The sequence below is a fragment of the Saimiri boliviensis genome, chromosome 15 (assembly GCF_048565385.1).
Source record: "Saimiri boliviensis isolate mSaiBol1 chromosome 15, mSaiBol1.pri, whole genome shotgun sequence".
In the NCBI taxonomy this organism is placed as follows: Eukaryota; Metazoa; Chordata; class Mammalia; order Primates; family Cebidae; genus Saimiri; species Saimiri boliviensis.
The window spans coordinates 60,016,632-60,043,646 of record NC_133463.1 but is presented as its reverse complement, the minus strand read 5'-3'; the positions used below and the strand labels follow the sequence as shown (position 1 = coordinate 60,043,646).

Genomic DNA, 27,015 nt, shown 5'->3' with positions numbered 1-27,015 from the left:
ATGATGGAGAAATGAATAATGTATTTTCTCTTATTCAGCTATTTTATCCAATCATACATGCTCACATTCATTAGCTCCTTCACAGGCAAAATGCTTACTGATTTCTCAACCTATCTAGCACTGTGCTAAACATTGGGAAGAGAACAGACATAAATCATGCCTTACCGTAGAGTACTGTTTGATAAGTTATATAAAGAGGTAACTTACATGACACTATGATATAGTCAAGATGACAGTGCTTCTCCAATGATGATAATGTGGGAGCGCCTAAAAGGGTATATTTTCAGTAGATCTTGAGTAGCTTTGATAGATACATTTTCAGCAGTAAGCTCGACATTGTCCTAACCTGGAAAGTATGTCCCCAGGTAATACAGTATTCGTAGCACAATACCATCTATTTCTCAGAGTGATTGACTCAACAATTGCTTCTAGTAAATTTTCTCATTATTTCTCATTAACTAATGTGATGAAATCAGATTTGCATCCTTTCAACTATCTTAAGGTTTTATAAATCCCTAACAAATGATATGGTTTTGTTATTTTCTTGATATCACTTCTAGATAGCGGCTGACATTTAAGTTCTCAGATGAGACCTCTTTGTTACCTAGGTCTTTCAAAACACATGTTTCAAGTTCTCTCTAAAAACAAACAAACAAAAATAGCCACTTTGCATTAGGAAAGTAAGCATATGAGGCATTTAAAATGTAGTGGCCTGAACACCCCTTTTGATATATTTACTTAGAGCCTAGACATACATTTGAGATCCCTCAATTTAGTTCTTGGTACCCTTTCAAGTTGTAGTAGTCCCCAGTGTCTTATAAACTGTCAAAATTAAGGTCCCTAGAGGATTGAAGTAATCCTAAATATTGCTCTTATTTAGCAGTAGCATACATATTCAAATCAACACCCAGGAACACAGACACTATTTCACTCAGTGTAGTCAATAAGCTAAACTTTATATAAAGATCTTGGTGTAATCAATTTGTATAATGAACAAAGCATGAACACTAAATAAGATGCAGATATCTCGATTTGTCTGGGGAGTTTCAAAATCAAAACTAAAATAAAATATAAACCACTGAAGAATCACAGGATATATTCTAAAGTTGTAATTTTCTTACAGCCTTAAAACTATTTTCAGAATGGAAAAGAAGAGACTGTTTCCAGGCTGGGCATGTTGGCTCATACCTGTAATCCTGGCACTTTGGAAGTATGAGGAAGGATGATCACTGAGGCCAGAAGTTCAAGACCAGACTGGGCAACATAGTGACATCCCATCTCTATAAAAAAAATTAAATAAAATACATTAGCCAGGTGTGATGTTATTCACCTGTAGCCCCAGCTATTCAGGAGTATAAGGTAGGAGGACGGCTTAAGCATAGGAGATAGAAGCTGCAACGAGACACCATTGTGCCACTGCACTCTAAGATGGGTGACAGAGTGATACTTTGTTTCAATTAAAAAAAAAATGTTTCCATAAAAGTCTTATATAAAGGAAAAGGAGAGAAAGCACTTCAATTATGAGATGTAGGAAGACCAGAGAATAAAATTGAAATAAATAACATAGTTTAAAGTATTGGTCAGATTATTTCTTTTTTGTTTGAACCGACATTTAAAGACCTTAAATTAATCTTATTTTATTTACTTGTATGAGACTTGGACACTTCTGATAAGTTAGTTAAAAAAAAGAAATAGGAATTGGATGTGTGATTATTATAAATAATTAGATAATTTTTATTCCTGGATTTTATTATGAATGCAAAGAGCATAGTTAGCAAAATACCATGAAATTTTCATTTTGTATTCTTAACTAAATCTCATGAAATACAATAAAGTAATAAAAATGATATTTTCAATACTTTTTCCAATGAGTAAATGTTAAAACTGAGCTATTGAGACAATAAGTGACCTAAATGCTAACTGTATATAATATTCAGTTGGAGATCAGTGAGTCACTGGGTTGAGTTAGAACATCACTACAACTATGTGTAATTTTAGAATAATAAGCACTATACATTGACTAATAAAAATCAGATAATTCAGAAAATTGTTACAAAATCAATAAAAATATTAATAAAGGGACTCAATCACTAGGATACTCTGTGGCACAATTAATCTTGTTTTACTTTTGTACCCAATATCAAAGTTTTGAAGTTATAAAAGCATACATGTTCACCCCAATCTTTTTTATAACTCAGTAAGTTGTAATTTCCAATTTAATAATAGTTATCTAACTAGCAGACAAAACAGATAAAAACTTTGTCCCTAAAATTTTGCTAATCTCATTGTAGAACATTTTGCAACAGATGACACTAACAGTAAGCATGGGTTACAAGAGAGAGAGAAATGATGTCATTTCCCTAAGAGAAACTCAGTGTTTTCAAAATATTCTTTGAAATGTGCCTCTTCGTGCCTAGAAAAGTTTGTGATCTCAACAGCTTTTTGCTGACAGTACACTCAAAGGCAAAATAAAATATTTATTCCACCTGCCAATTAGTTTTTCACTTAAAGCACCTTAATCTTCTCTAAATGGTCCTCTGTTCCTCATCTCTGCCAAGAGAAAGTGTTATGAAATTCGTAATAAAATGGTTTGCAGTGGTGCCAAAATTGTGTTTCTTTCTACCCAAAGAAATTTCAAAAATACAGGAGAATCCAGGAAATTGAGGGAAAATGAATAAGGATAATGGATGCCATATCAAATAATCAACAAATATCAAAACGTTTACTGGATACATGCCAGAACCATTCTAATAGATTTAGAACTCATGGGAGACTACCTAATGTAATTCAATTTTTGATTTTCTTTCTAATTTATTTATTTTATTGCACTTTAGGTTCTGGAGTACATGTGCACAGCATGCAGGATTGTTGCATAGGTACATACATGGCAATGTGGTTTGCTGCCTCCATCCCCTTCACCTATATCTGGCATTTCTCCCCATGTTATCCCTCCCCAACTCCTTAGTCCCTGCTGTCCCTCCCTAGTCAGCCCCAACAGACCCCAGTATGTGATGCTCCCCTCCCTGTGTCCATATGTTTTCAGTGTTCAGCACCCGCCCATGAGTGAGAATATGTGGTGTTTGATTTTCCGTTCTTGTGTCAGTTTGCTGAGAATGATAGTTTCCAGATTCATCCATGTCCCTGCAAAGGACATGAACTCATCATTTTTTATGGCTGCATAGTATTCCATGGTGTATATGTGTCACATTTTCTTTGTCCAGTCTATCATCAGTGGGCGTTTGAGTTGGTTCCAGGTCTTTGCTATTGTAAGCAGTGCCAAAATGAACATACATGTGCATGTGTCTTTATAATAGAACAATTTACAATCCTTTGGATATATACCCAGTAATGGGATTGCTGAGTCAAATGGAATTTCTATTTCTAGATCCTTTAGGAATCACCACACTGTCATCCACAATGGTTGAACTAGTTTACACTCCCACCAACAGTATAAAAGTGTTTCTATTTCTCCACATCCTCTCTAGCATCTGTTGTCTCCAGATTTTTTAATGATCACCATTCTAACTGGTGTGAGATGATATCTCCATGTGATTTTGATTTGCATTTCTCTAATGACCAGTGATGAGCACTTTTTTAATATGTTTGTTGCCTTCATATATGTCTTCTTTTGAAAAGTGTCCATGTACTTTGCCCACTTTTGAATGGTTTTGTTTGTTCTTGTAATTCTGTTTTAGTTCTTTGTAGATTCTGGATATTAGCCCTTTGTCAGATGGGTAGATTGCAAAATTTTTTCCCCATTCTGTTGGCTGCTGGTTCACTCTAATGGTTGTTTCTTTTACTGTGCAAAAGCTCTGAAGTTTAATTAGATCCCATTTGTCTATTTTGGCTTTTGTTCCCATTGCTTTTGGTGTTTTAGTCATGAAGTCCTTGCCTATGCTTGTGTCCTGAATGGTTTTGCCTAGGTTTTCTTCTAGGGTTTTTATGGTGATAGATTTTAGGTTTAAATCTTTAACCCATCTGGAGTTAATTTTAGTGTAAGGTTTAAGAAATGGGTCCAGTTTTTGGTTTCTGCACATGGCTAACCAGTTTTTCCAATACCATTTACTAAACAGGGAATCCTTTCCCCATTGCTTGTTTTGGTTTTGTTTGTCAAAGATCAGATGGTTGTAGATGTGTGGCATTGCTCCCGAGGACTCTGTTCTGTTCTATTGGTCTATATCTCTGTTTTGGCACCAATATCATGCTGTTTTGATTACTGTAGCCTTGTAGTATAGTTTGAGGTCAGGTAGCGTGATGTCTCCAGCTTTGTTCTTTTTGCTTAGGGCTCTCTTTTGGTTCCATATGAATTTTAAGGTGGTTTTTTCCAGTTCTGTGAAGAAGATCATAGGTAGCTTGATGGGGAGAGCATTGAATCTATAAATTACTTTTGGGCAATATGATCATTTTCACAATATTGATTCTTCCTAACCATGAGCATGGGTGGTTTTTCCATCTGTTTGTATCATCTCTTATTTCCTTGAGCAGTGGTTTGTAGTTCTCCTTGAAGAGGTCCTTTACATCCTAGGTAATTGATTCTTTTTGTAGCAATTGTGAATGGCAGTTCATTCTTGATTTGTCTCTCTTTAAGTCTGTTATTGGTGTATAGGAATGCTTATGATTTCTGCACATTGATTTTGTATCCTGAGACTTTGCTGAAGTTGCTTATCAGTTTTTGGAGATTTTAGGCTGAGACTATGGGGTCTTCTAAATATACAATCATGTCATCTGCAAATGGAGACAATTTGACTTCCTCCTTTCCTAATTTAATGCCCTTTATTCCTTTTTCTTGCCTGATTGTTCTGGCTAGAACTTCCAATATTATATGGAATAGGAGTGGTGAGAGACAGCATCCTTGTCTAGTGCCAGATTTCAGAGGGAATGCTTGCAGTTTTTGCCTATTCAGTATGATACTGGCTGTGGGTTTGTCATAAATAACTTTTATTATTTTGAGATAAACTAGATTCTCTCAATACCTAGTTTATTGAGAGTTTTTATCATAAAGGCTGTTTAATGTTGTCAAAGACCTTTTCTGCATCTATTGAGATAATCATGAGGTTTTTGTCTTTGGTTCTGTTTATGTGGTGATTTACAGGTTTTTGTCTTTGGTTCTGTTTATGTGGTGATTTACATTTATAGACTTGCATATGTTGAACCAGCCTTGCATCCCCGGGATGAATCCTACTTGATCGTGATGGATAAGCTTTTTGATGTGCTGTTGCAGTTGGTTTGCTAGTATTTTATTGAAGTTTTTTGCATCTATATTCATCACGGCTATTGGCCTGAAGTTTTCTTTTCTTGTTGAGTCTCTGCTGGGTTTTGGTATCAGGATGACATTGGTCTCATAAAATAATTTGGGAATGATTCCTGCTTTTTGTATTGTTTGAAATAGTTTGTGAAGAAGTGGTACCAGCTCCTCTTTGTATGTCTGGTAGAATTCGGCTGTGCATCCATCTTGACCTGGGCTTTTTTTGGTTGGTAGGGTATTAATTGCTGCCTCAACTTCTGCCCTTGTTATTGTTCTATTCAGGTTTTCAACTTTTTCCTGGTTTAGGCTTGGGAGGGTGCAAGTGTCCAGAAATTTGTTCCTTTCTTCCAGGTTTACTGGTTTATGTGCATAGAGTTGTTTGCAGTAATCTCTTTTAGGTAATTTTGCCAGAGAACATGAGATGAAAATATGAAGATGGGGCAGAGCACAGTGGCTCATGCCTGTAATCACAGCATTATGGGAGGCCTACCTGGGTGGATCACTTGAGGTCAGAAGTTGGAGACCAGTCTGGCCAACATGCTTAAACCCCATCTCTACTAAAGATACAAAAATTAGCTGAGCGTGGTAGTGGATGCTTGTAATCCCAGCTATTTGGGAGGCTGAGGCAGGAGAATTGCTTGAATCCAGTAGGCAATGGTTGTAGTGAGCCAAGATCTTTCTACTGCACTACAGCCTGACTGACAAAGTGAAACTCTCTCTCTCTCAAAAAAAAAAAAAAAAAAAAAAAAAAAAAAAAAAAAAAGATGTGCTTTTTGCTTTCTTGATGATATTTAGAACAAGTTGAAGCAGACTGGCTTCCTTATATGAAGTCTAAGCTCAGTGAATTTTCCACTGGAGATGTAAAAATGACCAGTCAGATCAAGATAAAGATTGCATGTCTTATATAGTAGAATATAGGAAAGTAAAAATATTCTTTACTTTTTGTTTAAACAAAATACATTAATATTTATATAATAGATTGTTGGGGCAATTGGAACAAGCAAAAACCTAGAGCAAATTCAAGTGTAAAAATGCTTGCATAACCTTAAAATATATTGGATAACATAATCTGTTATGTTTTCTTCATAATTAACATGGAATGGTAATAGACTTTAGAGGAATAAAGATTTCTATGTACAAAAAAAAGTGGCAAGCAATGGTTTTGACAAGTTAAACTATATGCAGTTAAAGTAAACATTCTCAAGATGTTCATTTTACAATTTCTGTATGAATTTCCTGGAAAACAATATAGAACAGAAGTAGCATTTACAAATGTACTTGGATATAGAGTTCATTTGTCATCTAGCACAACCTGGGTTTAAAGTTAGGTGGACTATACTTTAAGAAATACTAAACGAGTTAGAGAAGATGGAAATAAAATAGAGCTGTTCTTCCATATAATGCATATGAATATTATCAAGTTCTGGCTTGTCTGAATCCAGTTCTATTTTGTTTAATATTATCTATCAGAAAATATAGTAGTCAGAATTTTAAAAATTATGCACAACTGCAGACAAAATATCTGTAACAGGTAACAAGTGACAACCATTGAAAGTAAATTTTTCTCCATTTATTGTCAGTGATTCAGAAAATAGGTATCTAATAATGCATGTCAGACACAGTGTGAGATGCTTGGTTTCCAAAAATAAATAAAATTAATAAACCATAATCCTTTTACCTAGGGAGATCACAATCAAAAGTTTGGCAGGTGGGAAAAGGGAAGACATTTAAAGAGATAATGCAATCTACATTGTAGATTTTATTAAGGAGGAAGTATAAAATTAAAATTCATTCATTGTTTATGAAAAGTCACTAATATAAGCTTTACATACAAAAATCATTTTCAGCAGTGTACGCTTTTGTGACATTTTCAAAGAACTATAGAAAAGTGTCACATAAATTCCATGTATTCTTCTAAATAACATGGTTATGGTATGAAATCTAGACTTTTATTGTGCACATTGCCAATTATCTATTTTACACTTACAATAACATGCTGTAAATCAAAATCAAGTCTCCAAACGTACCTTGGAAGAGACAGAATTACAAATAATGTACAAAGGCAAACAGCTGTTGCACTAGATTACCCTTCCTGAAAAATGTGATAATGCAGAACCTTTTCTTTCCTGACAGCCATTAAATAAAATAAAGCTCACCCAAGTGAGAAGTGCCTGCCAACAAAGCATGAAAAAAGTGTTATGCACTGCAGTGTCTTTTTTGCTGTGTCAGGATCCATACAGAAACATTATAAAAATAACTTGCATACATCCCTTTCTTTTGTTCACATTTTTCCAAACAATCTTGTTCTGTTTGATCTTCTTTTCACTTGGCTCAATAAAGTTATGTAATAGTTGTGTGCAATTTGTTCTTCTAAGATTACCTAAAGGTGTCATTTATGTACTCTTGTCATAATGTCCCAGAATCTGTCACCTAAAATAGATTAACAGCAGTTGGCTTCAATGATTATGTGTTCACTTTGCATTCTGTCTCAAGAGAAGTTGAAGTAGAAAGCAGGAAATTCTGTAATTCTTGGAAAATTTAAATAAACTAGTAGTTGTGCTGAGAAGAGACTGTAGTAACTACTGTGCTCCATAAATACAAATAACTGAGTTCAGAATAATATATAAACTTAATAACATTACTTTTAAGCACAACTAAGACTATCTGACTCTCATATGCAGAATTCACTATTCCCATGGCTAAAGCAAAGGAGAATCCTAGCTAATGAAACATCCCAGCTAAGGGTATATAAGTGTTTAATTTTAGGGTGAATTTATTTTTCTTTCATAATGATACTTGTTACTTTTCATTTTGATAACGGGACAACTGTACTTCCTAAGAGTAGGTGTTCTGTGTACCCTAGCCTGGTAATAAAGTTCTATCATCCCTCTTCAAATTTAAGTCTTAATAACCAACCCAGCACTTTTATATTTTTAGGTTTTGGCCTCTATTTTCCATCCCAACTCCAGGGAGAAATATTTTATTTAAATCACAGGATTATTGAACTCAATACCAGTGGTTTTCCTACTCTCATTTAAAAATACCGTTTTGTTTGTTTGTTTGTTTTGTTTTGTTTGTTGTTGTTGTTGCTCTGTTTCTTCTGCTCTGGGATTTATATTTAGTTATTGCTTAATTAACTCATGCAAATTCTTTTCAGGTTTAGTACCTATTTCCTGCCACCATAAATCTTATTTTGTTCTATCTAAATATAATGCATCTCCTATTCTTTACCAGGGTTTGGCCTTATGACTTTCTAGATCCTGAAGTGAAGCTTTAGTTCTCGTCCCCATTTGGTCTACCCCAGTTAATATAAATATACTTTTTTTTTCTACCACATACCATCTAGTTTACCATATTTCAGAGAAGAGGAAATACTGTTTTTCTTTCAATTTGGGCTAATTTCTAATTGAGATTCTTTAAAATTAGCTTTACACAATAAATAATTGATTTTATTTAAGAAAAATGTATATATTATATACTTTGTGTGTGTGTGTGTATAAGTGTAAAACTGTTTTATACAGATCCTTGATAATCATAGTATTCCTTCTCCCTCTGGAATTTAGTATATTTAATGATGCTATTTATTATTTTAGACGGTAGATTTGGGTCGAATTATCTCACGATTACCCAAAGGACTGGGTAAAGAAAGATGTAAAAATTCATCAACATTTCTGCAAAAGCATAACCTCCCATCCTAAATGTGCATTGATAGCAATGCTGGTCCCAGGCAAAATCAAGAAGTCAAAACAGCTATATTGCTTCTGAAATGCATCTTCAATGTGGAACACCCTTATCTCATAGGTGTTCTTATGCTGTCTTAAATCCGTCTGTAAAAAGAAAAGCAAGGTAGAGAAAAATGTAGAATTATTGATAATATCATGGATTACTCTTCCCAAGATACATTGAATTTTATAATACAAAAGCTACATTTACCATGAAAAAACATCAACATTATTAAAGAAATCACAGTTTACCTGTTCTGTCTTGCAGGTCCAATCTCAATTTTTAAATAAATGTTGAAGGATATTAGCTCTATAAAAAATATATATCTATTAAATTATTCAATTATTTTCAACAAAATTTTATTAAAAGAATGTACTAATTGAACGAGCGATTTTTAATAAACAGTACACAAATTTTAAATTAAAATAAATAATTTTTAACATTTGTATAAATATTATGTAATTTCTTTTTATAGTCCATAAATGTAGTTGCTGTGGTCTTGGAAAACTATTTTGCCAGAATTACATTCTAAACCTTACTTATATCCTTCTGATTAGAATGTACTTCTCTTATGGTTACTTCATTATGAGGCCTCATATGCATATTGCATTGAAAAAAGTAGCATAAAAGAATAATAAATGAATAATAAATTAGTATCTTCCACAGTTGCTTATATACTTTAATTGACACTTATATCTCAGTCAATAACCTCTAGTGGTGTGCAACCATCACCACTATCTAATTCTAGGTTCAAAATTTTACAAAGTCTGTTTTCAATTTATCTGTTCTTTCTCCAATTTACACCTTAAATGAATACTATGCTTAAGTCAGATTTGAAACAACTCAATATTCCCTGAACTAGCCATAAACATACCTACCTCACTAGACTGTCTATTTTACATTTGCCTCTCCAAATTATTCAAGGCTTATTTTAATTATTTGTAATATATTTTTTTTAAAATTGAACATTGTATTTGGTTCATGTCTTTTGAGTCTCTTTTAATATAAAGGGTAGCCTTTCCTCCTTTCAGGGGACACTTGTTTAAGACAGCAGCTCACGAAACAACAATACAAGTCTGTAGAAGAACCCACATCCTAGATTTTGCTGACTGTACCCCGCAGTGTCATTGAACAGGTTTTTATTGATCTCCTGTATTGCCTGCAAACTGGCAGTTAGATCTAGAGGCTTCATTAGATTCAAGTAATCAAATTTCTCAATCTTTTTCCTGGATTTTGAGTCATAGTCAAGGAAGTTTTCATCACTCCTAGTTACTGAAGAATTTGCTCATGTGTACTTTTAGTATTTTATGGTTTCATCCTAAAAATTTGTTTAAACCTCTAATCCCTTTGCAATCAATACTAGTATGTGGTATAAAGAGTGATTGCAATTTTATCTTTGCTTCATATGGCTCTCCAGTTATGCCATCATCACTTACTTAAAAGTTTATCTTTTCTCCATGGATTTGAATCCCTCAAGCCTCTTGTTGATCTCTTCGGTGCCTTTGCCTCTAGTTTCTTTGCCTACCAGCATTCCCACTGCCTTGCCATTCCTGATTACTGTTTCTCAAAAGGATTATGTCCTCAGTGTCCGCTGGCCTTTGGATATCTTCCTCATTCTTAAAGTCTTCCTTTGAGAACTCTTCCCTAACATTTTCCTACCCTACCAAATAGGTGTCTCTCCCTTTTGCGGGTGTGCTGTGTGGCTTCTAATTACCTCTAATGGTATCTCTACCACACCTAGCATTCTTAAAATGTAGTCAACTTTATTACTTTTTCTTGGCTATTTCTTTTATTACTTAAATTGAGATATAATTCATACATCATACAATTCATTCTTTTAAAGTGCACAATTCAGTAGTTTTTAATATATTCACCAGGCTGTGCAACCATCACCACTATCTAATTCTAGAACATTTTTCTCATCCCAAAAAAGAATCTTGTAGGCATTGGCAGTCACTCCTCATTCCTTCCTTCCCCCAGTCCCTGGCAACCACTATTCTAATTTCTGTCTTTATGGATTTGACTATATTTCAAATAAATTGAATAATGTGCCCTTTTGTATCTGGCTTATTTCCTTAGCATAATGTTTTTAAAGTTAATCCATGTTGTAGCATGTATCAATACTTGATTCATTTTTATTACTAAATAATATTCCATTTCATGCATATACCACATCATATTTAGCCATTCTTCAGTTGATAGACATTTGGGTGGTTTTCTCTTTTTAGTTATCATAAACAATATTGCTATGAACATTTGCATACAAATTTTCATGTGAACATATTTTTTTTTCCATTTTTCCAGGGTGTTTCATTTTGTTTTGTTTTGTTTTTTGTTTTTTAATTTATTTTACTTTAGGTGCACACTATATCTGGCATTTCTCACCATGTTATCATCCCCCCCAACTGCCCCCAGTGTATGATGCACCTCTCCCTGAGTCCACGTGTTCTCGTTCAACATCCACCTGTGAGTGAGAACATTCAGTGGCTTTCTGTTCTTCTGTCAGTTTGCTGAGAATGATGGTTTCCAGATTCATTCAAGTACCTATAAAGGAGACAAACTCACCATTTTTTATGGCTATGTAGTATTCCGTGGTATATATTTACCACATTTTCTTTGTCCAGTCTATCATTGTTGGGCATTTGGGTTGGTTCCAGGTCTTTGCTGTTGTACACAGGGCTGCAATGAACATACCTGTGTGTCTTTATAGTAGAATGATTTATAAGTCTTTGGGTATATACCCAGTAATGGGATTGCTGGGTCAAATGAAATTTCTATTTCTAGATCCTTGAGAAATCGCGGCACTGTCTTCCACAGTGGTTGAACTAATTTACACCCCCAACTGTGTTAAGAGTGTTCCTATTTCTCCACATCCTCTCCAGCATCTGTTGTCTCCATATTTTTTAATGATACCCATTCTAACTGGCATGAAATGGCATCTCAATGTGGTTTTGATTTGCATTTCTTTAATGACCAGTGATGATGAGCATTTTTTCATATGTCTGTTGGCCTCATATATGTCGTCTTTTGAAAAGTGTCTGTTCATATCCTTCGCCCACTTTTGAATGGGTTTCTTTGTTGTTTTCTTGTATATCTGTTTTAGTTATTTGTATATTCATTTGTAACACTTTCTAAAGTAACATAGGCCATCTTGAGTATCTGTTGAATGCCATCGTATCTGCTGATAAAACACACACACATATATGCACACACAAATTTTAGTTGTAATATCTGGGCTTTATGTTCTTTATATTAGAAACTTACAGCTTATGTGATATGATATGCTGCTTCATCAGTGAAATATTTTTTGTAATGATACATCATAAGAAAAAATGTTAGACAATGACCCAAAATATCTGGATTTTCAGCTCTGCAACTAACTTAGACAAGTCACTTTGCTATCTTGTGCCTCAGCTTTGAGTATGAAATGTGATCATAAGGGCATATATCCATGAGTTACTGTCTTATTTTTAACATTCTGATTCTGAGATCCACATCTCAAAATGTAATCATGGAAAGCTAAGCTTCTGAATATTTATTTGTATTCATTAATTAATTTAACTCGTGAATTGAAAGGTGACTTGGCACAAGATGTTGTAGTAAAATACTTTAATATTAGTTTATTGAGACAGAAAACTCTAAAACTGGTCAGGAGATTTTAGTTAGCTATGGGTACACTCAAATCCATTTGCTCCCAAAAGTAGACCTCATTTGTTTCAGCTAAATATTAGAATCTAATATTTCTTTCAGTTCCCACTTTCTTGGGTAGCCAATAAGTCCTGAAGAAGTATATAATTGTCCATTTCTGTCACCGTGGCATGTTAAGCAATTGGATTTCTCATAATGAAAAGTAAAATATCAAAGAAAAGCACAAATGATCTTTTAAATTATTTAATATATAGTCTTAAACCTTTAGTTTTCGATACTAATGTTTGTTTCTCTCCCATATTATAAACTGTTAATAGGTACAATTGCTTGTTCATCTTTATATTCTATATACCTTGTTTATAATTGGTAATCAATATAAATGTACTGATTTTTTCATCCAAACACATCCCTCTTAAATATAGTGTGTAGTATTTCACAAAGAAAGAATTCCTGCTGCAAATTTGGGTTATCTAATTAAAACAGCCTCAAGGAAGAAATATAAGTTCTTTCCTGCTATTTAAGGTACTTGCAACTCTTCCTTGGTAGCTGGTTATTCTATTACTCAAGTAATATTTAAGTCCTGAATAAGTACTGCCTTATGCACTTACATATATTTAGTAAGTTAATCATTAGTTCAAAAAATAATTATTTGTTTCCTACTCTGTGGAAAAAAAAATGCTATAGAATTTGAGTATCTATAGCACAAAGGTCAGACAGCTAAACTCTTAATCTAGTGGGAGAGAAAAACAGTAAATGTATACATAAATGAGAAAAATAATTTCACAAAATAGCATATGCCATGAAAATAATAGAAATGTGTTGACACCATACATTGTACAAGAAAGGACTCTGAGTAAATGAGAATAAGTTCAGAATTGACTGGCAAGATCAGCAATATGACAGTTGAAACATTGTATGTAAAGGAATGGCAAATGTTTTCAACATGCAGGACAAAAATGCAGTACAGCTAAAATGTGATTATTTAAAACACGTTGTAGTAGATCACATTAAAAGATATATATATATAATATATATATATATATATATCTTTTCTAGCATATATATATGATAGAAACATGTGAAACCATCTAAAAAATAGTCTATATCAATGAATTAGGAATTCATATCATCTAATCCGACACTCAGTAGTAAATGTGTTCTTCCTATTTCAAAGAAAAATAACATGTAATTCAGAGATTTTGTGTAACTTTACCAAAGAGATAAATGGTGGAGTTGGTGTTTATAAACAGGATATTTTATTTACAGAGCCCATACTCATCTCACTATACTAGCCTACCTTGCCTGTGTTTCCCAGTTCTTGATCTTAATCCTTTTAAGCACTTCTATGCAACACATCCTCTAAGCATCTTTCCTCCAGGCAAATGTCTCACGTAAGATTTGAAGTATTCCTCGACTAATGTTTTGATACCTATTCTCAAAATCCTCCCATTCTTCTGCATTTGGGATTTTGTTTTCTTTTTAATTAAAACACCTTTACCACAATCAAAGTATTATAAATATCCATCATCTTCAGACATTTCCTTGTGTTTGTGTTTTTTAGCTAAACTTGCTGTCCCTCGATGCTGTGCATTCTTTATATTTCATTTTAGTCCAGACCTCTGTTGTGTCAAGTGGATAGCCTCTCTGGAATTCTTAATTTGTAGATTACAAATTATGTAATTTCTTTTTAAAGGTCATTTTTTAAGTCAAAAGAAAATAAAAACATGTTACAAATATTCTTTGTGGATTACAAAATTCAAAAAGTGAGTAAGCCATAAAGAAGTGGAGATCAAGAAAGACATTTTGTTATAAACAGACAAGAAGTTTTAAACAGATGGAATCTTTAATGAGTAGGATGATAGAATCTAATCAAGTTTTGCTAAACAAGATTAAGTGGTTAAAAAACCGAAGTTGATTGTGTATCGCTAGACTCTAGGGTCGGTGAATTCTAAAGGAGAAGATTATTTGATTGCATTTATGGAAATATGGATTCCTAAGTTACTGGGGATTGATACTAAGAATAATCAAATTAGAGTAAAAAGGCATTTTAGATGCCATGGAGAACTTTAATAATGTAAGAAAACAAGCAGCTCCAAGTCTCTGATAACAAAAAATACACTGACATTTCCATAAAGCGATCTAGTTAAACTAATTTTTAAAATTATTATTCATTCTGCCAATCTTATCAGAGCCAGAAAATGAAAGAAAACTCTTCTACTTACTTGTGCCTTAAAGGAAATAACTAGGATAAACAAAGACCCCAGAGAATTCCTTAATCAAGAGGTTCTGCATTTGTATTTGTTTTACTTGTCTCTTGACAAGACCTTTAGTAATAAGATTCAACAATGGATAATCTTATAAAAAAGTGTACCAGTCCACTTGGCCATCTATTTAGAATTTTAATAGCTAGCCCATAGAGTACATTCATTATATGTCAGAAACTTATATTTTTCCATTTTCCATTTATCAACTAATTTAAATCCCCACAATAACTTTCTGAAGTGAATCTTCTTATATCAACTTTATAAATGAGAGGGGGGAAAAAAAAAAAAAAACTGTCACAGAAATGCTAACTGTCTTACTCAAAGTTAGATGGTAATGAGTAAGTTACCATCTTGGATTCAAACCCAGGAAGTCTGACTCTACATTCTCGTGCCTTTCTTCACAATATTATACTGTCTATGTTCTGCCACAGTGCAAGGGATCTTGAGATTAAGCAATGCACACAATTGGCAAGTTATAATATGTAATATTTCTTTACTCAATTAACTTGACTTTGAAGACATAATTTTACTCTCTTTCCCAGGCAGTCTTAATATGTTGTCTTAAGTTAAAAGATACATTTTGGAGTCATTCTACCTCTTTTACTAGTTAATCTTTACTCCTGTCCCAATCACAATCTGATATTATTTCTGTGATCTCCTCTCATCATTCAAAGAAGTGAATGTATTTTCCACTTACCCAAAGACATATTTTCTCAAATAAACATTGGCATAACCAATAAAATTTGAGGAGGAATCATCTTCAAATTGTAAAAATGAGGCTGCTTAGCCATTTCCAAATCGACCTTTAAGAGATACCTTCCTAATCGTTCCCCCCAGTCTCTTCATTCGATCTCTGTTTCTGTCATTCCACTATCCCTAATTACTCACCTGGGTGCAAATATCTCCCTCCAGCAATTTCTATAATTTTCGGGTATATAGTCCAAGTTAATATACTGAAAGTTCTTTCCATCTCTATTTAATATTATATTTCTTTGATATTTCTACTTGATTTCAGTAAAATCATCTCATGGCATTGACCTTCACAAGACTTCCTCCTACTGCTTTATTTCCAAGAAACCTGTATTTGTCCTGATACTATCTCTTTCCACAAACCGTCTCTAATTCCAACTGTATCATTTCCCACTTTGCACAAAGCAAAATGGTTTACAAAGGGGATTGAGATATTCTGCTACAGCTTTCAGCTTTTAAAAATTTTCCACATTAGTCATACAAACATCTTTTTACTTACTTTCATTTCAGGCAAAGTTTAATGGCTTTAGTAACTCAGTTACAATTTTCCTCTCTATTCTATCCTTCCTTTTTTCTATAGTCTGCTTGCAAATTTCTTAGCATATTCTTCAACTTCAGGACTCTGCTTCACTTCCCCTCAGCTTTATAAAACAAGCACAGTCCTACCAGAGATCTTGTAAGTCATTCAGAATGTTTCAAACTCTAAGATGACACACTGTAAAATTTCTTTTTCTAAACACACTCTGATCACCACCCACTTACCATATTTCAGTTGTCCTTCTGGAATCTGCTTCAGAGATTGTAATTCATTTTCACAGAAATCTAGAATTTGAAATGGGCTGTTTCAACCTCTGATAAAGAATGTCTAAACTATTCATAACAACGGAATTCTCTTCTATGCTTAAGAAATTTAAGATGGAGAGATTAGTACTTTGTGGAGAGTGATGTCAAGAAGTTGTTAATTTGGGATTGTGCAGACATAAATCCCATGTAATGTTTAAATTCATCTGTAGACTTTAGTTCTCAACTTCAAAGCAATACACAGTATATTTTTTACTCTCTCAAAAATCACAAATACTTATGATAAACCTTCTCATTTTTACTGATTTCATCTTTTTGTCCTCATCATATTTATTCTTGCTAAATGCATGTCAATGTTTTGTCAATAGTCAATACTTTCATTAACTTGAAGTGCAGAGAGGGGAGTAGCCTCCCGCTACTTCAAAAATGTACACCATCACAAAGACATCAGATGTGGAGATAATGCTTACTCCATCCTCAGTGCTGAGAACAATGCCCACCACATAGTATTCAATATATATTTACTAATCATATGAATGAATGCATAAATTGAAGGATATATTCAACTCACAATATAATGAAGTTATTACTTTAGACACTGATTTTTTTACAAAGCCAAATATTGATGCAATTTTTATAATAGCCTTTTTACATAATAATACAGTTTATGATTTACTACAGTTTCCAAGTCTTGACTAGGCTGAATTTGTTTCATTATGAATTAGTTTTAATTGTGCCATCACTCTCTTGAATTCAATGCAATTTGGTTTATTAAATCCAAGTGTAGTTTTCAACAGTTTTCCTGTTCCATTTCACTTTCTTAGATGTAGACTATTCCATCATTTTATTTGAAATCTTTCTGAATCACAATGCTGTAGTGCATCATATTAGGGATTATTTGCTAGCTTTGCATCATTCACCTGTTTGCTTCAAATAACCTATTTAGAACATATGGTAAAAGGAAACTGATCATTATGTCATTATAAAAGAAACTGGTCATTAAATCATGTATTTCAAGCATTGTAGTAAAAATGCATAGAGCTTCTTCTGATATATCTACTCCCTCTGCCATTTTTCCTGGAGTTTCCATGATTTTGAAAATCCATCTATGTCTTTATACAATTACTCAGTATATATTATACAATTACTCAGTACATTTCTGTACAGTTCTGCAAGGAATCCCATCCCGGTCATGATCAGACATTCCTTGATTCAGTAAATATTTAATAAACACCTATATGCCAGTAGGTGTTGAGTCAAAGTTATTACATTAGAAACAAGTCCTGATATTTGTGGTAGAGACAAATAAGTTCATAATGGTAAATACTGTTTAGTGCTATGTAGAAATAAATTCTATGGTAAGACAAATTGAGCATAAGGGTGTATGTTTTAAATAAGTGATCAGGGAAGATCTTCCTAAGGTAATGTTTGAACAAAGACTTAAATGAAGTAGAAAAAAAAGCTATTACAACATCTGGGTGAGGAAAAACAGCAAAGCTTTGGGATATAATTATGCTTGGTCTATTCAAGGAACAGAAAGAAAGCCAGTGTGGGTGAATTGGAATAACACCAGGAATTAATCAATCAATTATTCAACACTTCTTGAATATAATCAGGCATGTAGTCGCTTATTCATATAATCATACTATATTCTAGCTCAAATATCTCCTTTGGTAAGCAGAGTAAACAAAAGAAATAATGTCAAATGCCTCACTAGATTTCATAAACTTTATATTTCTCTTACTGGGCATATAACCCATAGATCTCCTAACTCCATTTGCCTTCCAGATCAACCTGAACATGAGGATTAGCCATTCAATTATAATTTCTATGTTATTCTACAATCACTTAACTTTTTTTTTAACTGAAACATAGGCTATCTAATATCTCCTCAATCCTCCAAGTTGTTTATTTCTAAATGATGCACAATAAGATGATTAATGGCAGCAATTCTAAAATCTCTGCTTCTGCTTTCACAACATCCCAATTGAAGTCATCTAAAGACTACCGTTTTCTTATGACTTTTCTCACTGATAAGCTTTTCACTACTTGCTTTGTCATTTCTCTTTTAGCTTTCTTTGATGTGCCTTCTACTTCTCTCACATATTGATAAATTTGATTTTTCATAATTTAGTATGATTTTGGAGAGATATAAGCATACCAAATTTAGATTTAGGTAAAGTTTTCTTGTTTAATGTCGAGAAATTGAATTGTGATATCTCTGTCAGTTCTTCATCTGTAATTTGGAAATAATATGGTTTCTTGCTTGGACACTTACAGTGACCTTAGAAGACCTCTCTTCAGCTCAATATTGTTCCTCCTTTAATCTACGTGATTCTTACATATCAGTAAATATTTTACCCTATGATACTGCAACTCCAAGGTAATGCCCTTGCTCATGTTCACCTATGCCTGGTATCCTTTTCCCTAACCTCACCTCCTTCTGTTCTTGGTAAATGGCTATTGCTTTCTCACACATAGATCAAATATTTATTCCTCTGAAACAGCTCGTTTAGATTACCTAGGCAGTTGATTTTATTTAGCATTTTCATAAGATTTTGTACATGTCTCTAATATTGTATTTTATTTGTGTTTCCTAGGGACTGGAAGATATTCATGGGCTGAAACTATTATTTATATTTGATCACCTTTAAAAACCTTAGAACAAAGTGGAATATAAATATTATGCTTGCATTGTCTTAAAAAATCTTAGAACTAAACAGGATATAAATATAGCTACCTATCCTATGTATAATTGTGTGTGTATGATTACATATGTATAATATGTATACATATATAGCATATATTACTTAGAAAGAGGCAATATAAATATATATATGTGTGTGTGTGTGTGTGTGTGTGTGTGTGTATTTTTTTTTTTTTTTTTTTGAAATGAAATCTTGCTCTGTCACCCAGGCTGGAGTGCAATGGTGCAATCTCAGCTCACTGCAACCTCTGTCTCTTGAGTTCAAGTGATTCTCCTGCCTCAGTCTCTCAAGCAGCTGGGACTATAGGTGTGCACCACCCTGACTAGCTAACTCATATTTTTAGTAGAGATGGGGTTTCACCATATTGGCCAGGCTGGTCTTGAACTCTTAACCTCATGATCCGCCTGCCTCAGCCTCCCAAAGTGCTGTGATTACAGGTGTGAGCCACCATGCCCAGCCCAGAGGCAATATTTTTTAAGATCTCAACTTCTGTGGTGAGATTTTGTGGGTTTATAGTCCATTTCTAGCACCTCAGAGTTGTATTACCTAGGAAAAGTCACTAAATAATCTCTGAGCTTCAGCTTCGGTTCCTTGCTCTTTTAACATTGGTTTATAATTATTCCAACACCATAATATTGTAGTGAGAACTAAATGAGTGCCTACAGAGCACATGGGTATTTAAGATCTTAAATATTATCCCCTTTCTCTTCTAATGTATTTTCCTCTTGAGTCTAGCAATGCATCTTGTTCATGTCAGGAGATCACAGGCATCTGCTAGTGCACAGAGCACAGTCTCTACAACATAGTAGATAATCAATAAGTTTTACTGAGTGATAAATGGACAGATAAAACACTGCCTTTCTACAAGTAAATTTGACAAAATTTTACTGAAGGGAAAACTAAAATCCTAGGTAAAAAGTAACTCATCTGAAAATACAAACCCAGCAAGTAGAGACCAGAGCTCAATATTTTACCATTCTAGTTTCGTAAAATACTCATGACTACACTGCATGTTCACAATTGATGTGTGTGTATTATAAATAAATAGAAGAAAATGTACAAGGACAGATGGAAAGGTGAAAGAGTAGTGAGAAAAGAAAATAAGTTCCATTTAATTACAGTTTATTTTCCATGGCCTCTGAGCAATTGGGGGAATGTTATAAAGTTTGTCATCTTTTAACCAAACGCATTATTTGTGATTTGGAAATGTATAATGCTTCCCTTGACCACTGCTGTGTCTACATTACCCTTCATTTTTTCTATAGCCAAGCACATATCTACAGTCTTCCAAATAAAACATACCTGCCAGTATTTCTAACCATTTGTTCTATCTAGACACAGATTGTGTTATTCAAATGGAATCATAACTACATGAAATACAATTTAATATTTATTGAGAGTCCCTAAGGTGCATTTATTAACTAAATGAAGAATGATTTGTTTTTAATTTAATAGCAACATGACATAATACAATCTGAAAGTGTAGTTGGAAGCTCCTACAATCAGTAATTAAAAAAGAATGAGTATATTAATGACCATGAGGACCTTTGCCACTGGGAAGGGGAGATTTGGATGACACACATAATCAACAATGAAGCAAAGGGTTGGTTAATTTTCCCCTTATAGTCTAAATCCAAACTTAATGGCTTGGACACTAATATAAGTTAATGAGAATTTCACAGGAGAAATTCTATATAGTGTATGCTGACAACGCAAGTGCCGTGAACTGACTAAAAGCAGAAACATTCTTAACAACTCGAATAAAGAAACCTTTTATAGTCAACAAGTTTCATCATAGGTAATGAAATGTTTATTGCCTTTTTATCTCCAAGCATATCACTGGAAAAACATATTCACATGCACATAGCTATGCATATTATACTAAAACACACACATTCACACATACATGAATAAACCAGAATGGCTTTCAGAAGATCTGCAAAGAGTAATTCTACCAACAAAGCTAAAGTTCTCCTTGGTGATTACGTTGTCCCATTCTTTTTATAGTTGTATGTGAATTACTGCAGATGACACCTTCAGTGAGACAAGTTATCAACATAAAACATTTCAGGAACAAAGCCAACCAGAAAGATATGCCAGTTACAGCAGAATAAAAGACAGTGTGTCACCAAATCATCTAAAGAATGAGTGCTGTTCTAAGGCTCCATAAGCACAGTGGACACTGCAAAGTTGTCTGCAAGGATAGACTGGGGCTCAAACGTCAACAGTGTTCACTACTTAGTCAATCATCTCTGAGTAAAGTAATGATATACCTCAAGTACATTTTCAAGTTTTCAGTAGCTTTTAAATTTAAATTCTTTTCATTGTTCATATATCTGTTCATCTGGATGCCCTCTAAGTGGTAAAATTTAGGCTTTCCACATCCCTTAACTGAATTGTTCTTGCCAAGTCCTCTCCTTCCATAGTGGAAGTGCATACCATTTTCTTATTTTGTCGTAAGATAATCAAAACATAACTCTCCTACCTCCTCCCTCCCATCCCTGTTGCCACCGTTTCTATAACTGGCATCCTGTAAAACACTGGGTTCCAAACTCTAGCAGCATCAGAATCATCTAGAGGGTTTATTAAAACACACATTGCTAGGAACTACCCCCAGAGTTTCTGATTTAGTAGGGCATTTCTAGTAAGTTCCCAAGTGATGCTGATTTAGCAGGGTATTTCTGGGAAGTTTCTAGGTGATGCTGATGATGCTGGTTTAGGGGCCATTTTGAGAATTACAACCTATAAAGCAGGCGTCCCCGAACTTTTTACACAGGGGGGCAGTTCACTGTCCCTCAGACTATTGGAGGGCCGCCACATACTGTGCTCCTCTCACTGACCACCAATGAAAGGGGTGTCCCTTTCTGAAGTGCGGCGGGGGACCGGATAAATGGCCTCAGGGGGCCGCATGCAGCCCGCGGGCCGTAGTTTGGGGATGCCTGCTATAAAGTATTTAAACACTCATTAACATTTATTCATTAAATGGCAATGATAATACTCCATGATCCTTTTAAATGTATTTTGTAAAAATATGTAGTATAATTAATATCAATGACTGTATCTTTCAGAACATGGGTGAGTCCCTAGCACATAATAGGTATATCATAATGTTTTATTAAATGAATCTGAATCCAAAATAATAAATATATCTTTATTTCTGTGCCAGTAATTTCAAGATTAGGCAGTAACTTGAGAGGGAAGAGCCTTTCCCATAGACAGTCACCTGTTCTGTGATATAGGAAAAGCACACGAGCTCACAATGGTAATGACAATGATAGTAATAATACAAAACATTTCCATAAGGAGAATTTTGAAGATTTTAAAACACTTTCATAGCCTTCATATACTGGATTCGAAACAGTTAACACATCCGAGGCTGTAGCTTACTAGAGAAATGTGTGCAGCACAGCACAGTACGTGTCCTAAAGTCACTGGCATCTACACAGCAGGGAAGGCTTTCTCAGGTTGTGACCAACTGAATGTTATTCACTTACAGCCAACATCCAAAACAACCCAGGTGTTGCTTCCCCTACTAGAAAAGGCTGCTACTTCTGGCTTTACAGATAGGTACTTTACAGAGCACATATTAAAACAGAATTCACATTCTTAAAGTTGCAGCTGATCAAAAATTCTAGTCAGAACCAAATCAGAAACAGTGAGAATAAGAACAATCAAAATCCACGAATGTGAAAGATATCATTTAAGAAAATGCAGATAGAAAAAGCAGGGCTCCCTGAAAGTAGTTTAAACTCTGGAACAAAGATGCATCCATTTTAATTCAATGGATATGAGGTGGAAACAGCATGGGACACAGAGAATTAGTAGGGCAGCAAAAGAAAAAGTTTCCAAGAAAGATTAGGACAGAGACAATTCCATAAACCATAAATGAACAATTCTTTTTTATTATTGTACTTTAGATTCTGGGGTATATGTGCAAATCATGCAGGATTGTTGCAAAGGTACATACATGGCAATGTGGTTTGCTGCCTTCATCCCCCCATCTCCTCTATCTGGTCTTGGTCCCCCAACTGACCACACTGTGTGATGCTCCCCTCCCTGTGTCCACGTGTTCTAATTAAATAATTCTTAACTGTTGAGGTAAGAGAGATTCAATACTATGTGTAAAGGGGAAACATACAAGCTTATATTCACTGTACATGGAAAATTGAACATTTAGAAACTATTAAAATTATTCTAGATAAAAGCAGTATACCTTAAGTCTTGGTTTTATAACAAGGCATATTTCTTTTTTTGTTATCTTCTTTAAAAATTTTATTTGAAGTTCTGGGGTACATGTGCAGGAAGTGCAGTTTTGTTACATAGGTAAGCATGTGCTATGTGGTTTACTATCAATTTATCACCTAGGTATTAAGCCCAGAAAGCATTAGCTATTTTTCCTGATGCTCTCTACAACCCCCTCCCTCCCCTGACAGGCCCCAGTGTGTGTTGTTCCCCTCCCTGTGTTCATGTGTTCTCATTTGTTCAACTCCAGCTTATAAGTGTGAATATGTGTTATTTGGTTTTTCTGTTCCTGTGTTAGTTTGCTGAGGATAATGGCTTCCAGCTTCAGCCATGAAGACATATTTCTCTATGGGTAGCACAACATTTCCTTTGAACCCTAAACACTCAACTTTGTGAAATCAGAATGTTATGCCCACTTTACAGATAGAAAAAAGGTAATTGAGACTGAGAGCTGGGACTTGAACTCAGGTCATTTGAGTGAAAACTCAGCATGTGTTTTATATACACAACTGTCTCTTTTTGGCACACTGCAGTTAAGGCCCTGGTAATCATTTAACTGAATGAATGTCATACCCAGGAAGAACATAACAAAGATTATTCAGGTCTATTCTTCAGACAGAATTACAGTCTACATGATTTTGCAGCAAATATCTCAGAAAATAACGCGTTCTTATTGGTCTATTCACATTTATGGGAAAATACCAACTTTGGTGGCAGTATTTTGAATACAAAGAAAATGTAGCTTCTCAATGGGTTCACAGGGAAATCTTACTGCATTATATATTTTATAAGTGCAAGTTACTATTTTTAGATGAACGGTTCCACCATTTATAGCCTATACTTTACCATATCTCTTAATTTCATACCAGTATTTTATTAGATATTTCTAAGGTTACTAAAAATAATTAAATGATGGCTACAGAAGCCCCTTTACTGTTGAGTCACTGATATTCATGAACACAGCCTATGTCATGTGAATCTCAGCATTTTGGGGTTTGAAGGTGCCTTACTAGCCCACTGAAGTGCAATGAAAGTGCAGACATTGAGACTGGATAGATCTGGATTTTAAATCCAACTCCAGCACATATTAGCTGTTGGACATTAACCTGTCTGAGGCTCAGTGTGTATCTGTTATTAGGATTTTCAGAGAATTATAATTTTACGTTGCCTTGGCATCCATTTTGAATGTTTAACTTTTTCATATCAGAAGCAAGGTGTAGTCACCCTTGCTTACAGTTCTCTGCCTCTCTAGTTTCTATCCAATCTAGATATCTACTTTATACAGCCAACTCCTGGTTACCATCTCCCTATGGAAAAACGATTTATAACCTATTGACTCCACACACTTCATGCACTGCTCAGATACACTAGAGTGATTGCCTCTCAGTCACAGTGAACTTCACGAAACTCATCCCTGCTTGCTCTAAATTCCCCATTAGAACTCTCCGCAGGAAACCCGCCTAAGTAATGCCATGAATTTTAATAAAGACTTCAGCACAAGATCTTTGGCTCACTTTCCCTCACTCCCCACCCACTGCTTGGGCATCCATGTCCTGGACTGCTTACCTTTTCCCATTGGTCCTCAGGGATGTGCTGCCCTTTCTTTCTGGGACCTGTAAATAATAAACTGTTTGTTATTGTATGTTGTTCTGTTGAAGTGCCTACTCTGTATTTTTCATGAATGAACCATCCAAACTTAGCTTGTTTCTCAGTTAGGACCTCTTTTAGAGTTGGTATCTTGGTAGGAATAAACTGGACAAAGGTCAGACAAAAGTCACAAGGGTGTCTTAATATAAATAAGTTTCCAGAGAGATACCTGGTCACAGGTTGGACACTTAAGCATTAGGTAGTCTGCCAGGATAAAGACATATCTGATAAAAGCCATATTGTACTCATCCAAGACTAAGTCTCATGAACTTCTAGTCAGGCAAGGCTAGCACTTATGGCCACTATCATTAGACAGATCTCAAGACCAAACTGGTGAAAAAAATTATATACAATAGCATAGAGAGAGGAACACCCTGGCAAATTTTCAAATATATCAGTTATGCCTTATATGTGCTCTCTGTTCATGTTTTGCATTTATTATTATATATATTTGTTGACTTTATTATAATACTTTATCCGTTAAAGGAATGCTCCATGAGGTCAGAAAACACATCTGTTTCTTTGCCACTGCAATCCCCGTCTTGAACATTATCCCGGTGCACAGCTGATGATCCATATTTTTTTGCTGGAGGAAGGGAGGGAAGGAAGGAAGGTAGATTGGTTGAAGATTGGTTGTGGTGACAAACACTCTATTAACATTAATTGATATTATCATTTGTGGTAGGCATGAGTCTCTTAGGTTTATAAAAGGTGAGTATAATCTTAGCAGAAAGTCACCATGGAAGCACATTTACAGCTCTTGAGGTGGCCCATTCCATATCCAGAGAAGAAATTTCTGGGTATTGAATCTTGTTCTCACCACTTATATTCCATAAAGCAACTTTATTTTCCATTGGCAGAAGTAATCTTCAAATATTTAAATACAAAATGTTGTATCTGTTTCCTTAGGAAAATTTGCCCCTCTCTCTCTCTCTCTCTCTCACACACACACACACAGACACACACACACACACACACAAGCACAGGCCATATTTACTTAGATTTTATCTTTGAATTTTGTTTCTGCTTAAAGTTAGGGCTTCTTTTATTCGTTAATTGAAACTCTTTTGGAGACAGTGTTCAGAGTTAGGTCCACAGTTACAGTTTAACAGGCTAGAGGCTATTAAACCTCTAGCCTGTTAAACCTCTAGTACAGCATAACCACATCTTTCTTCCTAGAATCTATACCTGCATTCCTTTTATCTTCATGCTTTTCAGGCACTTAACCACTAAGTTAGCCAGTAGTAGAGTGAAGGTGTATGTTGCAAATACTTCATAATTTAGTACTTATTAAGTAGTGAGAGAGGCAAGAATATTTCAGAAAAGAACTTTAAAATAATAATGTGGAATTTAGTTAGGAGGGCCTAATGTATAAATGCAGTATACATGTTAGAAAGTTTCAGTAGAAGGAAAATACACATTTGATTTGTAAAATGAAGGGAGAAGGAGACATTTTTAGACAGAATATTGTGGTATTAGTCAACTTTTGCTGTGTAACTATCAAAGAATCTCAATTACAATAATTAATTATTTTTCTTGCTCATAGGTCTGCAGCTCACTAAGGGAAGGAAGTTCTGCTTCAAGTTGCAAAATGGCTGCACTTTCCAGGCCTGAGGGCAAGTTAATTCTATTCCACATGTTTCTGCATTCTTCTTGAATCAGAAAATGTCAGTTGCCTTCTCATGTGAATCCAAGAGTTCAACACAAGAAGTAAAAGGTAATGATTATTTATCATATCTTGGCTTAAGTCAGTCTCAATCAAATAACAAAGTCGGAAGGCAACAGAATGGGAAAATATTCTACACCTTTCTACTGTTGCATAATAGTGCAATACAGAGATTAAGGATTGAATGCACTAGGACATGAGTATCTAGTAGCAACTAACTCCTTCATACATAGGATAGTGGTGGGGAAAATGTTCAAGGATATTGCCTAACCAGACCAACTTGTATTCCATGACATTGTGTGTTGACCCCTGTCATGGACT

General features: G+C 34.5%; 1 long non-coding RNA gene across 2 annotated transcripts in view; it reads right to left on the bottom strand.

Moving 5' to 3' along the window:
- Positions 1-23,577: 23,577 nt before the first annotated feature.
- LOC141581483 (uncharacterized) overlaps positions 23,578-27,015 on the bottom strand; it is a 205,789-nt gene continuing 202,351 nt past the window's right edge. For both annotated transcript variants that reach the window (XR_012514155.1, XR_012514154.1), the window contains one exon: positions 23,578-24,994. This is a non-coding gene — a long non-coding RNA (uncharacterized LOC141581483). The remainder of the gene's footprint in view (positions 24,995-27,015) is intronic.